Source organism: Aythya marila (assembly GCF_965140915.1).
Source record: "Aythya marila genome assembly, chromosome: 2".
In the NCBI taxonomy this organism is placed as follows: domain Eukaryota; kingdom Metazoa; phylum Chordata; class Aves; order Anseriformes; family Anatidae; genus Aythya; species Aythya marila.
Window position 1 is genome coordinate 48,127,623 of NC_139043.1, and position 15,242 is coordinate 48,142,864.

Here is a 15,242-nt window from a genome sequence, read left to right on the forward strand (position 1 = left end):
TGCAAAGGAGGCCACAGCCCAGTGTGTGTCTGGGGACAGCAGTCAGGCATGGGAGTGAGCCCTGCAGATCCTGCTCCTCCATCATTAGCATCTGGCTGCAGTAAAGCCCAGGACATGAAAGCTGATGGAGTTTGTCAGACTGGCAGATGAGGAAGGTCCAGAGTGGGAGGAAGCTCCCAGTTGCATATGCCTGCTCCAGCACCTGGCTAAAACTGGCAGGCATGTGGCAAACCAAAGCTGGTGATGGCTCATGCCACCACACTGTGCTGGGGGAGCCTGCCACTGCATACAGAACATGCCCCAGACAGGCGGAGAGGTTTTACATCTTCCCTTCACCTGCCCTTACTGCTGCCCAACGCAGGCCTGCCATGCCTCTGCTCCAGCCAGCTGGGCCTGGCAGCTCCAGCCTTTGCATCAAGCCATGGTGCTGGCAGACATGACACAGAGCTCACAGCACCCATGAGCCATAGCCCTCAACCTCCTCTGTGTTACTGGCACTTGTACTCAAGTCCAAAGCCACATAAAGCTGAAAACCAGTGGTGAAACCCGTATCAAATGTTGTTGATATTTGTATTCTGGTTGCTTTCACTCTCCTTAAATCTTAAGAGGTCATTTGTATCTTCATAATCATCTAAGATCCATCTCTCCAGGGTATTTTAGCGCCTGGAGACATTTTCACACATTTTAATATCTGGCAATGGGAATTCTATTAGGGACAAAGATCTCAAGTCATTAATACTCTTTGAGCATGGCAAGATTCTGGCGAGTGCAAACACAAGCACAAAGCCTTCTTGCTGCTATCAAATATGCTGACAGCAACAGGAAAGCACAATGGTAATTTTTCTGATGCTAAGGATGCCAGAGAGCAAGGAGGGACACTGTGACTATGAACATCTTCCCAACACCAATCAGGTATGTTGCAGATTTTTCACCCCATGCTTTGGCCAGAATAGCCAAAAGGAAAACAGAAATGTTTTGTTTAACTTGATGTAACAGTTTTTACGTTCTTATCCAAAATGTGGATGCCAGGAGGGCATGGACAGGAGGGGACTCGCTTCCAGCTCTACAGTACTTTATCAGATCTGCATTGTTCAGACCATGCAAAGCCAGCTCGCAGCTGGGGTGGGCAGGCTGCGCTCCATTTTCCATATCGGCATTGTCAAATTGAAAACACATTAATGGTAGCTTTAAAATCCGACTTTTCAACTTGCTTCTCTGTCATTCCCTTCCCCCAGCTTTCTATTTGTTTTCCCACTGAGGGTTTGCTGCCTGAGATTCTCCCATCAACCTAGATCAAGCAAGATGGTCTGTAGCCATGCCTTTAATGCACGTAGCTCATTGCAGAGGAGGCTGGAGGCTATACTGCTTTCATTAACTCCTCCACACCTCTGCCCTTTCCCCAGAACAGAGCACTGCAGTATTGTCAAAATGGCAGAGAGAGGAAAGCAGACCTCAGCCTAAGTGCTCACTTCAAGGAGGTGCCATGGCCAGGTCTTTCAGTTCAGTTACCAGCCTCAGAGAACAGAAGCAGCAGAGGAAAGGCTGCTTCTCTGTCAGGTCACAAACAAACAGTGGCAGCAACTTTCTAATTTGCTGCTTGAGTAACTGCAGGAAGCTGCATTTCCAAGGTTTCAGTAGGAGACCTTAACAAAAGTTTTTTCTTTTTCCCTTTTTTTTTTTTTTTTTTTTTCCCAGCAGGAGTTTTAAATATGCTTGCCATGAGGCTGAGCTTCACTGTACTTCAGCAATCCCCAACCCTCCTGTCTCTGACCCCACCATCAGTTGTCTGTGCAGCCACCGCCTGAACCAATATGATGTGCTTCCAGTGCAAAAACAGGGTAGCCCCCAAAACACCCAGCTCCTACAGCTGGCAGCAGAAAGACCCTCAACACAAAGATTTGTGCTGTGCTGCAAAAATAGGATTTTCAGGCTCTAACTCCCAGTGTGCAGAGATGCAGCCCAAGCCGCTGGCAAGCAATCACAAATGTGTTCCCAGCACAGCCAGTGACCATGGGGAAGCCACTGTCTTACTCAGCACAGCTCTGTCCCCACGTGCCTCATGGCCATAGCTGTTTACTACCACCACCAGCGCAAGCAGGGGTAGCGGAGTGACCTGGATTCAGCCTGGACTGATCTCACGCCGTGTCAACATTTCCAAAGCCTCGACGTTGAGGCCGCGGTGACGGAGGAGACACGGGGTACTGCTGGGTATTTTTGATTGCAAGCAGCACACTGGTTCGCAGGGGAAAAATGTAATGCAGTGTGACACAAACCGATTAAATTTCTACAGGAAGCTGCTGGAAGAAAAAGCTACGTAGTTATGCGTTACCACTGGTGACTTCTCTAATGTGTTATGGAGAGTGCTTTTTATGGAGAGTGTAAAATTAAAACAAACTCATATTGAATTACAAGGCTGCTTAAAAAGTAAAAATAGAGCAGCGAGTAACTCATACCTCAATTCAGCAAAAGCAAAATCACACACTGAGGCACCCATATGTTTTACTGAATCAGGGCAAATGGGTCAAAAAATGTTAGTCTTGCGTTAAGTTCTGCTATTTCAGGGTTTATCTTCAAATCAGAACTTGGCTGCTGCCATATCTCATAACCTACTTGTGAGTCTCGGCTTGTGCTTTTCCCACAGGTTTTGTACCAGAAGTCAACCTAAAACCCAAGTCCTCAGCTTTTCATACTCGTCCTCATCCAATAAGCATTCAAATACTGGAAAGTAACTACTAAGATCTCAAATGCATGTTTTGCACTGTTTTTCAAAGCCTGTGATCTTCAAACTAGATTTCTGATTTTTATTTTATTTTAAGGCCCTGTTCTAGAGCCCTGCTGGGCTTTGCTAAGCCATGAGCTCTTGCTGGATCCATCACGCACTGTTATTCATCCAACCTCCTGGAGCTCTTCCCCAACTGTTAGTTCTGAACCTGAATACAAACAGTGCTTAGTTTGCTGAACAAACACAAGTTTTCAAGACATGGTAAGTGTCAAAAATATCCAGAAAGTTCAGTTTGCTAATCCAGTCTCTATACAGTTGATTTTTGCTGCCCTCCACACAAGTGAAATCCTCACTCTCACTTAACTGTAAGTTTTATGTTCTGCAGTAGGAGGCAACTGATCTCAGATATGTATCTCCCTTTAAGTTTTACCCATTGCATCATATTATTTACTTTTATATTATGTCACATAATCTTGTATGCCAACAGAAGCAATAAAAGAAAACGATGCATGGATTAACATTAGAAGGGGTACATACTGCGGATGACTAATTTTAGATCATGCACCCAAAGCACAATTTCTGTGACAGACAGCATTGAGTTTGGGAGAGTTTTTAGCATGCTGCATATGTCTGGAAAATGGGCATGATTTTACTTACTCTTAGTTGGGCACAGCAAGAATAATCTGTGGCTCCCTTAAAATATAGAAGAGTGACATTACTGTCACATCATTCAACAGAATGAAGACAGGAGCGGTGGTAGTAGAGGCAAAGCTGTGGTATTTTGGGCAGTTATATTTGTCAACAGGTAAAAGGAATACCAAGCAAGATGAATGTAAAACGGAAAGGGGAAAAGGGGGGCTGAATATTTCTGTTGGTTAGGAAAGATTTCACACGTTCACTACATGGATATTTTCCACGCATGCTCTGGAATACTGTACTCGGTATAATGATTCTGTTTCCTGGCGTGCGACATGGGATGCATGCGTCAGACACCCTATTTTTATCCTCTTCTCTGTGTAACACAGTCCCAAAGCTGAAGCTCTTCTCTTAATATCTCAGCAGCTGAGTATGGGTGAAAAAGGCTGCTTGCAGCTACAGGATTCGTAAAAAAGAATGTGCCTTTCCTATCAGACCTGCTTTGCCTGATGATACCTAGATCCAAGTGGAAACAGCCGTACATTTCCCTGCTGTGAAAGTGTAAAGGGCCTTAGCCCCACATAAGGATCAGATGTACAATGCTTTGAATGAGTTTTCCTTCCCAAATAAAGGTGAGGATACAGCAGTCACCTGTTTTAATACAAAGTAAAGATGCAGGAAAACTGAAGTAGATAAGACCACTGTGGTCCATTTTATTGGTTTTGAAGTGAAAGTAGGTCATAGTCTCCTGTTTTGACTGACCACTGACTAATCTGCTCTTTTCCTTTTTTAACAACACTGTAAAAAAAAACTGAACTAGTCTCCAATGATATTTGCATTTACACTGTCTGAAGCTGCTAAGATCAAAATCAGACTTAATTGTGGGCCTGCTTTACACTCCTCTCATTCTATCAAAAGCAGTGCAGTCACCAGTAATTAACACTCAAAACACGACTGATCACAATTAAGCTCTTTGTCACCTTACATCATCTTATGCAAGAGCGAGAGAAAGACTGCACCGCCTGGATGACTGCCCCACCACACCAAGCTTTCTCTGGAATTCCTAAACCTCTCTGTCACCTCTTTCACAACATCCTCTCCCACCAACACCTCTTGACTCTCACTAGTAAATTGCTACTCATCTTGGCGCACGGTGCCAAAGCAAATCCCAGCCTTTCCCCTGGAGTGCACACCATGGAACAGGCATTACTGTTCTAGCACATCCAGTAACCGTGGTTTTAAATGCCAGAAGGTCTTCCTTCGACAGACAGCAAAGCACAAGGAAAATAGCACTATTTCACGCCAGCATTGAATATGTGACTGCAAGGTAGTACCTGACTTAGTCCTGTATCAATCATAAAACAAGGCTTATCACAGACATAAGATGAGCACACCAGATCATAGGGCATACCTATCTTTTTGATACACCAGAAGATATGCCTGGTATGTATGTAAAACATTCGGCAATCGGAATTGAGCAGACTTGTAAAACAGCAAGCAGAAGAAGCAGAGGTGCTCTTAACAAGAACATTAGAAACACCAACAAAACTTCTCCAAACCTCACTGCAGCTACTGAATTTTGAGGATTTTTTTTTTCTTTTGCAAATGTTGTGCCCCATCCAGTATCTCAAATGCTATTTCAGAAATTATGCCCATTTTAGAGACTGTGAGGAAAACTTCTATTATTTAAGTCAGGACATTTATTTTAAGAAAGGCAGTTGAAATATTCTGCAAGCTTCCTTCCAAGTGCTTTATGCTTTTGGCATGCTGAAGTATCTGTTGAAATGCTCAGAAAACTACCTGTCATAACAATGAGCTCTCTGTGCCTGTAAAGGCTCCTGGAGGCCACTGAAAGAATGGTCCCATTTTGACGGGAGCCGGGGAGGCAGCCGTGGCTAGACGCACCAGCCAGGTACACCGTCTGTACCCACTGACGCTGTCAGGAAAAAAAGTAAGCTATGCTATGCAATAACTTTTCAGTGTACTTAAAGGGAGTTCTGGGAAAAGACCACAGAAACACCAGTGCTTGTTTTTTGCAGGCAACTAAAACAGTCCATTTCCCCAGACTCTGACTCTGTAAATATGTTAAATTACTGTTGCTGCTGATTTAGGGCCTAGCCCATCCCAGTACTTTCAGGGCAGAGCTCTCAGTAATATCAAAGTGGGGCATGACCGGGGACTTCATATCCATCCTCTAAACTACTCAGGAGCTTGTGTTCGATATTCTCCAGGCTGTTAGGTGCTGCGTCCTTCATGATAATGATGTGCAAAAAAATCCATACATTACCTCTGTATCAGTAATGAAACTGTAAATATGTGTCCTTGCTCTTTGTACATTTGGTACATAATAAAGACTGTGAAAATAAACTCATTTATTTCTCTAAAAATAGTAAGGAAAATATCTACCTTTCTTTTCCAGCCATGTAATTGATGGACATACTGCTTGCAGCAGGTACTTGGCAATACTTTACACTTCTGTCTGGTTCCACTTGTACTTCTAGGACTGTTCAAGAAATAACCTGAGCTAGAGTGTTAGCCTAGAGAGAATCATTAGCAAGACTAAACATCCAATCTGGTGAACAGGGACTTCTTTTGCTTATTCTTCCATCAGTGGTTTGGAATGTAATTCCTCAATGCATTCAAAATGGGAAAACAGGATAAAATGTAAAATCTATAAACCAGTGAAATCTCTGAAGTAATTGCTGCTTGTGTCTTTAAGCCAGAGTTTTAGGAGATATACACAGAATAGCTTTATTGCAATCTTTCTCAATCAGTAGGTCTTCGATGTATTTTTGTTTGTTTGCTCTTTTTTTTATTATTTTTTACAGTAACTGCACATGATGAATGATAAAATAAAACAAATTGTCATGTTTTAAAAATGTACCTAATAAACAGCCTCAAAAACATAACATCAGTGAGCACTCAGCGTTTTGATTTTTTAAAAACAAATTGAAGATCAAGCTGTTTAAACTATAAAGAAAGTACATAAACATTTCAGGCATTGATTTTAGCTGTGAACACCAAGCGTGCATTAAAATAGAGTCATCCCTCCGATTTTTAAGAAAAAACATACTTTTAGCTACCACGTAGAAGTATGAGGCAATGTAAGCTGTTACATCATGGGTTTAAATGGGAAGAGGGAAATGTGGTCCTGTGTGCAATGACTGTCACGTGAAGTAAAGGCTCTGACACCGAGATCAGGAGACCCAGGAATCTATTCTTGTGCTCACTGCAGAGATCCTGCCTGACCTTCGCTTGGGCTAGTCCCTTAGCAACCCTGCCTCAGCTTCCCCGCAGCTCAATCTGCCTAAGGACCTTCTGATGAAGAATCAGAAAGCCAGAAATCTACTCCTCTGAGGGAAGAAAAAAAAAAAAAAAAAAAAGACATTTAAAGAATGCCCTCCTCATCACAATACTCCCTTCACTTACTCCTCACAGTTTTGACTCTGAGTTCCTTTGCTAGGGTAGGCTTGGGGAAAAATCATACCTCAGGTGTCCAAAGCCAGGGACTCAGAGGCCCTTCCTTCAGCCTCCCTTAAAGCAAACATCTCAATAGCCCCTGCCCATGCTCCAAAGGGCAAGCTGCGCAGCCACAACTTGTGGGGATGTGGGTGACCTGACAGAGCAAGGAGCTGCCCCAGCAGTGCATCCCTGGTGATCACACGTTGGTTTGTCAGGGCTTGCTGCATTCACAGAACATCAACAAACTGGTGTGACCCCTGCCTCAAGGTGGGCTCGTCCCTGTTTCTCTTCAGCTTTATCATCATGCTCTGCAGGTGTATATTTCAACCATGTGTCCATTATGCATTTTATGACTCCAGCCCAGAACGGTACAGGCTGCTGCAGCCCAAAGCACACCTAAAGAGAGTCACAGCACAGGAGGTGAACTCCTCCGTTCATTAGCATGACAGGTACCCCTTCCCTTTGACAGGCACAAAGCATGCAATATTGGGTGCCGTTTTTTTTTGCTTGGGTGCAAAACTCAGCTCCAGACCACATATCTGCGTGGATGAAAATCAGAGGCACTAAACTTGGGCCACTCGGATGCTCTTATACACTGTGTTCTCTGGTAAGAGCACAAACCAAAAAAAAAAAAAATGAGTCTTATTCAAAACAGTATAGCAGATAAACTTCAGAATAAATAAATAAATTAATAGATAAACAAACAGAAAATAAAACACCTCTTCAGGAGATGAGTTTACCCTCTGGCTGTAGGGTATAAATAGCATATATTTTATGCCAAAAACAGTGTATAATTTATGCCCTGTATGACATAGTATATATGCTACTCCTCACAGTCCCTCACTTACTTCTCATAAAAATATAACAGGAATTCCTTCAGTTTTTGTGCTGCTTTCAAGATTTATTTTTCCTTTCTGGAAATCCATATTCCTTGGATTCACTCAAACTCTACTTTAAGATCCAAGCATAGAGTTTGTCCACAAATAAAAATGAGATGGCTTGCTGCTGCAAAGGGCTATGTCTAGGCAGAGGGTGAGAGCTGGATGGAAGAAAGAGTGAATGAAAAGCAGCAGGAGTGTGTTTTATGTGGCACTTTCTAGGGCTGCCACTTGGACTTAAATTCAACAGTGCAGCAAAAGAGCAGCTGTTCACATCACGATGAATAAATATCTATATAAAACCTCCAGCTGCAAATACGCTGTGAGGAATTATTAATCTTAATGTAATAGAGATGCTGTACACTCAGTCACTGGCTCAGTAGTCATTTCAGTCTCTATCCAGGGAAAAACAGCCTTCGTGGCTGCTGGCTCCCAGCACAGCTGTGAAATCTCCTTGTCTAAACAGCTGCAAGATGCTGCTCCCTATTTCTAGGAAGGCTCTTCCTCCTCCAAAATAGATGTACCTAGAAACCAATCCAGCTCACACTCCTCATAAAATCATTAGACTTATGAGAGTGATGCCCATCAGACTAACTAACAGAAAGGAATTTGTAAGTCCTGGAGACACCTTATTCACTGGGACACTGGCAAATCACTACTGTCTGTGTGCCCAGCAAAAGGCAATCTTCTATGACAAGGCTGAGATGTCCTTCTCCTAATCCTAGCTGTCTCCATCCTCCCTTTCAGGTGACCAAATGCAGCCAGCCCTTTCCACACTACAGCTCTATCTCCATCACCTAGCTGTGCAGCTGTGGGAGGTTCCAACACCTCCACACACCTCCCTGCAGGACAGAACCAGGAGAATTGTCCCCCGTGGAAGGAGGAAGGGAGGGAGAACCAAAGCCAGGCAGTCCACTAAAATCAAGTTTTCCTTCTCCTGAAGATACCTGCACTTCCCTGAGGCAGCTGCAACCAGTGCCCATGCAGGAGGACCACCTCTCCCCTGGACAGTTTGTGCTGCTGCACAGCCACCCCATGCAACCTTTTGGGGCTTCCCACCATGAGCAGCTTGTGTACATAGCTACTATGAAGCCGAACTGCGGGAGACTTTCAAATTGCAATGAGGTAATTTCACGCTGACAACATGAAGAGGGGATTAAAAACCTGGTCTCCTGCTCAGGTCTCTGGCTGCAAGGTGACAGAAGCTGATGCTGCACAGGGTACATAACAGCACGGTTGGCTGAAATCACTGTGATTACACTAAGATCAGATCTCTTTTTAGGTACCTGATTTTATACAGTAGCAGCAAACACAATAAAGGCTTTGGGCACAGGAGGAAGTTCAATGCAACAGCTCTCTCCCAGACACTACTTTATCCCTCAATCTCCTCAGCTTCCACTCAAGTTTTTGCCCTCAGCATCTGTTATAGCTTTTGGCTTGGACTGTCATACCCATGGTCATGTGAGAGTTAAAAGAAAAAAATAAATCACAGAAGCACTGCAACAGGAATTTATTACACATCCTTAGGCAGATACCCCAGGCAAGCTTATGCTTGCAAACCCACTTCTCATCATGATGTTTACACATCATTCACATGTAGAAAGCTCATATTCGTGCATAAGCATAATCTAAGCCCAGGATCCCTAGGTGTATATCAGGTGCAGCAGGCAGGAAGGGTTTTAGACCTTCACCATGCCGATGTCTTCTGGAAGGTGCTGGCATTCATCCCAGTGACAGCAGAGTACTACTGCCATTATCCATCAGCAATTTCTCCACATGCCCTTTTATCACTTGGCTGCTCACAAGTGCTGTGGTATCTGCGTGCCTTTGAATTCCCATCCCTCTAACTTTAAGGGCCCAGCTACACCTGGAAGCTCTTTGTTTAAGGGTCAAAGCTTTTTGCTGTTCACCAAGATGAACCTTAGTTCACATGAGACAAGGGCATCAGACTTCTAGGCAAAATACCCCTGAGGCTCACAAACACCCATGGGACAGCATTAGACCAAAAGTGGTTACTTTCCCCCTAAGTTTTAACCCCTATTCCAATGACATTTGTTTAAACTACTACTGAAGACACAACGCTGAGTCTGTGTTTAAAGGCTTTATCTCTGCAAATATTTGGAGAGCTATAAATACTGAGCCATATTCATAATACGGATATTGGACTTCATGTTCTGTTGCCATGAAAATTACTACAAATACACTTTCAAGTCTTAATTTCTCACTGCATGATAACTGATTTCCAAGAACTCCTTTAAAAAGGCAATATAATTCTTATGTAAGACCTCGTACTATTTAATTAGCAATTGGAGTCAAAGGCTACTGCACAGAGCAGGAACTGAAAAGGAAAACTCGGTGATAGAAGCAGACAAAGCACACAGCGCACTAGCACACCATACTATTGCATGTCTCAAGGGGGAATTATAATCAGACAGCCCATGAGTCAAGCCCTGACTGCCTTCTCTGGTGAGAGCAGGAAGGGAGGTTGTCTGAAGGTCCGAAATAAACCTCCTTGCTTCTTTTGTGAGTAACATGATTACTGATGGCTTCTGAATTTCACAGTACCTCTGTCCTTTGATTTATGTAGAAGTGAATTAAAGAAGGAAAGCATATTAAAATTTTATTTTATTTTTTTAAATGCAGAGCGAGGATGGCTTTGCCAGTAGAGGAGAGCTGGGCATAGGGTGATCGAGTTCTCTCCAGCTCTGCCAGATAGTTTTTGCTTCATCACAGATACATGACTTGATTAGAGCAGAGAAAATTTCATAACAAGTTTTTATATATTTCCAGCCTGCTCTATGTTTAATCAATTTGTGCTTCAGCCTTCTTGTAAAATAAAAAAACATCAACTGTGCTATGTGGTAGAGTAACCCTTTCTTCACTGTGCTTCACAGCACTTCTCATCCCTTTGATTCTAATCCTTGTGTGTAATTTACACCTGCATTCCTTGAGGGATAAAACAGACTAATGCATTCTCTTGCTCTTCAGAGTCAGAAAAGTGCTGTCTGCAAACATATGCTCTTTAAGGCAGGTTCTGCTTCCATTTTTTCAACCCCCAAAAATGTACCAAAGTGTTGTCATCCCATACACAACATCCATAAACGTGCTGCTTGTGATTTCTGTCTTAGAGCAGAAAGAACAATATGCTTTGCCAGGTCACCACACATCTCTGGTCTTGTTCCCCTTCCACAAACCGCCCTTGATCCACCTGGTCCCAGAGCTCTGATCATTCTGCAGTTTTATCTGGGAGCACACCCTCCGTTGAAAGCATCTTAATGCAGTAATAAAAATAGGCCAGGTATATGCTATAGCTTAACCTCAAGGCCTTGGCCTCCAAGACAGTCTGATTAAACTGTGAAAAATTCTGAGAGACTGGACTCTACACTGTGAGTTGTTTAAGAGCAATGGTGATACCCCCCTTTTTACACACACACAATAATAATAAAAACTGGCTGTGATACTTGAATCTCTAACAGAAAGAATGTAGCATTTTGGCCTTCCAATTTTGATAGAAATAGAATTTAAAAATGGATGTAGCAGACCAGATTGTCTAACTAACAAGCACAACATGAATAGCATTGCCCAACAGACCACGAGGGCTAAAATGAACTGAAAGACCAGTGATCTCTAACAGTAAGTAAATTAAGTAAGTATGAAAGTGTCTTAAGACAAACTTTGTGGAGACACATGGACAATTTTTAAGCAATCATATTAAATAGTCACGTTGAGTAGCATTATTTGGCAATTTCCAAAGAATTTCACCCAAATACTGACCAGCTAATACCACTACCTGTTTAAAGCTTAGTAAGAAAGCTAAATAAAATGTTGCAAATGTCAACGACAGAACCTGCTAATAAAAGCTTTACAGAGGAGATTATTTGCTGCTTAAATGCATGACACCTTGCAGCAATTGGTGTAGGAGGATGTGATCATACAACTGGGATTTGAAGAGGGTGCTGACGGTAACAGTCTCCTTCAAAGGCAAGCATGATGAGTGCCAGTGACCAACACCTGTGCTTTTATACCCCAAACAGAACAGCATTTAGATTAATACCTTGACATCAAACATGTGGCTCCAGCATGGGTTAAGTTACAGGCCTGAGCCAGAAACATCGAAGTCTTAAAAGCCACTATTCCTTCCATGATACTCAAAACTTACCTGGATACCTCAGCTAAGAAATAAATCTTGGTCCTGGCTAACTGGTGAAAGCCTGCTAGGCCCAGTGATACCTAATTATACCTAACACATCAAGCCAAAAAGAAACATGGAAAAGTCAAGTGATTCATGCCCTCAGACTTCAACATCTACAGGCTGAACAACCACAATGACTGCCTTGACTGCCTTCACAGCCCTCAAAGTGAAATTTGCACTCTGAAGGTGTGACTTACCTGAGCTACTTCAGATGCTCACACCAGAACAAAATTAATAGCTCCCTACACTCTGTAATGACAAGCTTTTCCGTGATCACAGAGAAAAAAACAAGGCAATTAGCTCACTTGCAGACATCTACACTTAGCCAAATAAACCCAAAAACAAAGAGTTGCCCCTGCAACCGACCCAGTACAGAGTTCAAAGCATGAGTCTCACAAACCCAGGGCAGTACTGCAAGAAAGGAATGTTACACCTAACCCAAAGAGACATGCAACAGAGCTTCTGTGGGAACATCCCCACAGCGGCACAGTCTGCTACAGGCATAATGCTTTGCACATCATTGCCATGCATTTTGGGCAGTCACCAGTGACTTTTCAGTGTGGGTACAAGATCATCAACTTGAATCACAGAATGGCTGAGATTGGAAAGGACATCTGGAGGCCCTCTGGTCCAACCCCCTTGCTCAAGCAGGATCACTTCCAGGCACCCTCTGAATATCTTAAACGAAGGAGAATCTGCACCTGATCTGTGATACCAGTGTTCATCTGTGTTCAGTCACCTCCACAGTAAAGAAGTACTCCCTGATGTTCGAACAACACCCATGTTCCAGGATGTGCCCACTGCCTCTTGACCAGGAACTGGGCACCAATGAAAAGAGCCTAGCTCCATCCTCTTTGCATCCTCCCTTCAGGGATTTATACATCAATGAGATCCCCCCTACTTGAAGATAGGAGTGACTGATTGATCATGTGCTTTCCTGCAGCCACAGGACACTTACCAGTTGCAATAATCAATCAAGTCATGGGAGCCATCCTGCCATGTCTCCATGACCCCAACAATAAATACTGTATCCCTTCAACTGTACACACATCTCTAACTCATCTTGTTTATTCCCCATACTGCATGCATTAGTATACAGGCACTTTTGAGAAGCACCACTGCTTATTGAGCTCCTCAAAAGAGCCTGGGGGATTTTACCGTACTGGTGCCTTGTAGGCACCTCCTTGAGTACATGCAAGTACTAGGGGTGACCCTGCTTTAGCCCTTTTCTTGTTGATTCTTTGATTCTTTCCCTGTCATATCACCCTATGTCCTTTGTTTGTCTTCCCTGCCTGTCACTTTTCACAGGTCTGCTGGATACTCTCTCCTTCCAACATAATTCCTATTTTAAAGTCCCCACTGGTCCCAGCAACACTCCAGATTTTACCTCTGGAGCGAACTGGAAATTATAGAGGAGCTTCAGATACACTTTGCGTGGCTTTTTGTACTGTTGTTTTAAAATTAGACTGCCCGTTAAAACCATAGTAAAACAGGCAATCCCATTCAGTATTCCTGCTAATGCTCATTTTTGTATTAACTTCAAACTTGTAAATATGAAAGGGGAAAAAACATTTGCTAATAATTGGAGAGAGGGGAGCGTAAAGGCCAAATTTAATCATATTTTAGTTTGTTTCATTGTACTCAGGACTGGAGGAAAAGAATTCTTTTACTTGTTAGATGATTCCCTCCAAAACATCTGCTGTTAAACACTGGGATTCTAGGTTAATGCTGCCCTGTGATTAGAGAAAACACGTATGCAAAATCCATTCAACTGAGAGCTTCAGGGGCTTCATTTACACTAACAAAACTGCAGAACCATAGCTTACTGTCAGCACCACCAGTGTGTTGTTTTCCTGTTTGCGAAACCTCTCAAACGTGCCTCCATTTCAACTACTGCTCTTGAGCTGGCAGCAGAGCTATGTCAGTTCACATATTTTAAGGTTTTCCTCACAACCGGTAAGGATTAGAAAATGAGGCTTTGATGTGTTCAGGACATGTGCTTGAGATTACTTGTGTACCTAGATGCTAGCACATGTGTCTGCAAGTTGTGGTCTAAATTTGTTTGTCCCTGGCAGCTCTTATTTGCAGCTGTGGGTGGAGTTTGTGTAAAATTCTACTACTATCTGCCATTTTACATTCAGTAATACTCTATAACCTATATTCAGTAACTATATTTTATTCTATATTCAGGAGTATTATATTATTTCAGAATAAGACTTACAAGACATAAGGACCATGTAATGAAAACATTATTACAAGAGAGGAGGCTGAATATTAATTTTAAAGCCACTCAGGAAATTTTTGCAGGATTATTAAAAATTATTGATAAATAAATGCCATCCACATAATAACAAAATGTAATAATAATAAAAAGATGCCCATTCCATGCCATTTTATGATTTCCTGCATGTAACAGGAGAGATTTACATATTTGACGTAGCTTATAAGGAATTCCAGGATGACAGGTACTATCTAAATATTGTTACATGTATAAAAACGACCAAGTGCTGTTATATTCTCTTTGAACCAAATGAAACTCCTCTGTGGCACAGGAGGTTCAAGATATTAACAGAGAATTCTGCAAAGAGTGGCAGGAGTTTTTGCTGTTTGCTTTTCTTTTTTTTTTTCCCCCAACAAATTTCTTCTGGGGTCTTATCCAAGGTAAAAAGAAACAAGCTGACCCCTACCAGCCACCCTTCTTCAGCACTTGACAGACTTTAGACATGCTATTCCTCTTCAAATCAATGAGAGTTTTACAGCTAAATCTAACCTTGCATAATCTGCCATTTTTCTCTGGTGTTTCTGTTCTAGAAATGCAGACACTTAGTATACATATAGCAGTGAAACTGTATTAAAAGCCACAGCAGGTGGAGAATAATACAGCCCAGGGAAGTTTTTGTTTTTGACTCTACTCACAATCAAAGCTATGCAGAAAGCACAATGAGGCACAGTAAATAAAGACATTTCACACAGACAAGCACGAAAATCTTCCAAAACAAAGAAAATTAAATTATCTTTCAACTAAAGAACACACTGCAGTGAAACACTAAATGAGCAATTCTAATTAAAAACATGCTGTGAATCTCCTACTCTCCACCAAGAAAAAAATCTCGCTGATGTTTGTGTATGTACAGCCACCCTCTAAAACCAGTCAAGCAGCTTTCAAGCCAAACAATGCAAGACACAGCATCCCAGAACTACAAAACATATTGAAATTATTCCCATAGCAATCATAACAACAACATGCCAGGCTGGGATCTGCAGGGAGGGGGTGGCTCCAGCTGCAGCAGCTCCCCGCTGGCCCTGGTGCTGCCCGCTGCACCCAGCACAGGGCGTGCAGCACCCACGCAGC

The 15,242-nt window shown here is 42.6% G+C and overlaps 1 protein-coding gene across 6 annotated transcripts in view; it reads right to left on the reverse strand.

Moving 5' to 3' along the window:
- The window catches only part of NFATC1 (nuclear factor of activated T cells 1), a 120,481-nt gene that overhangs the window by 74,139 nt on the left and 31,100 nt on the right, over positions 1-15,242 (reverse strand). The gene's annotated exons all lie outside the window — the stretch shown is intronic.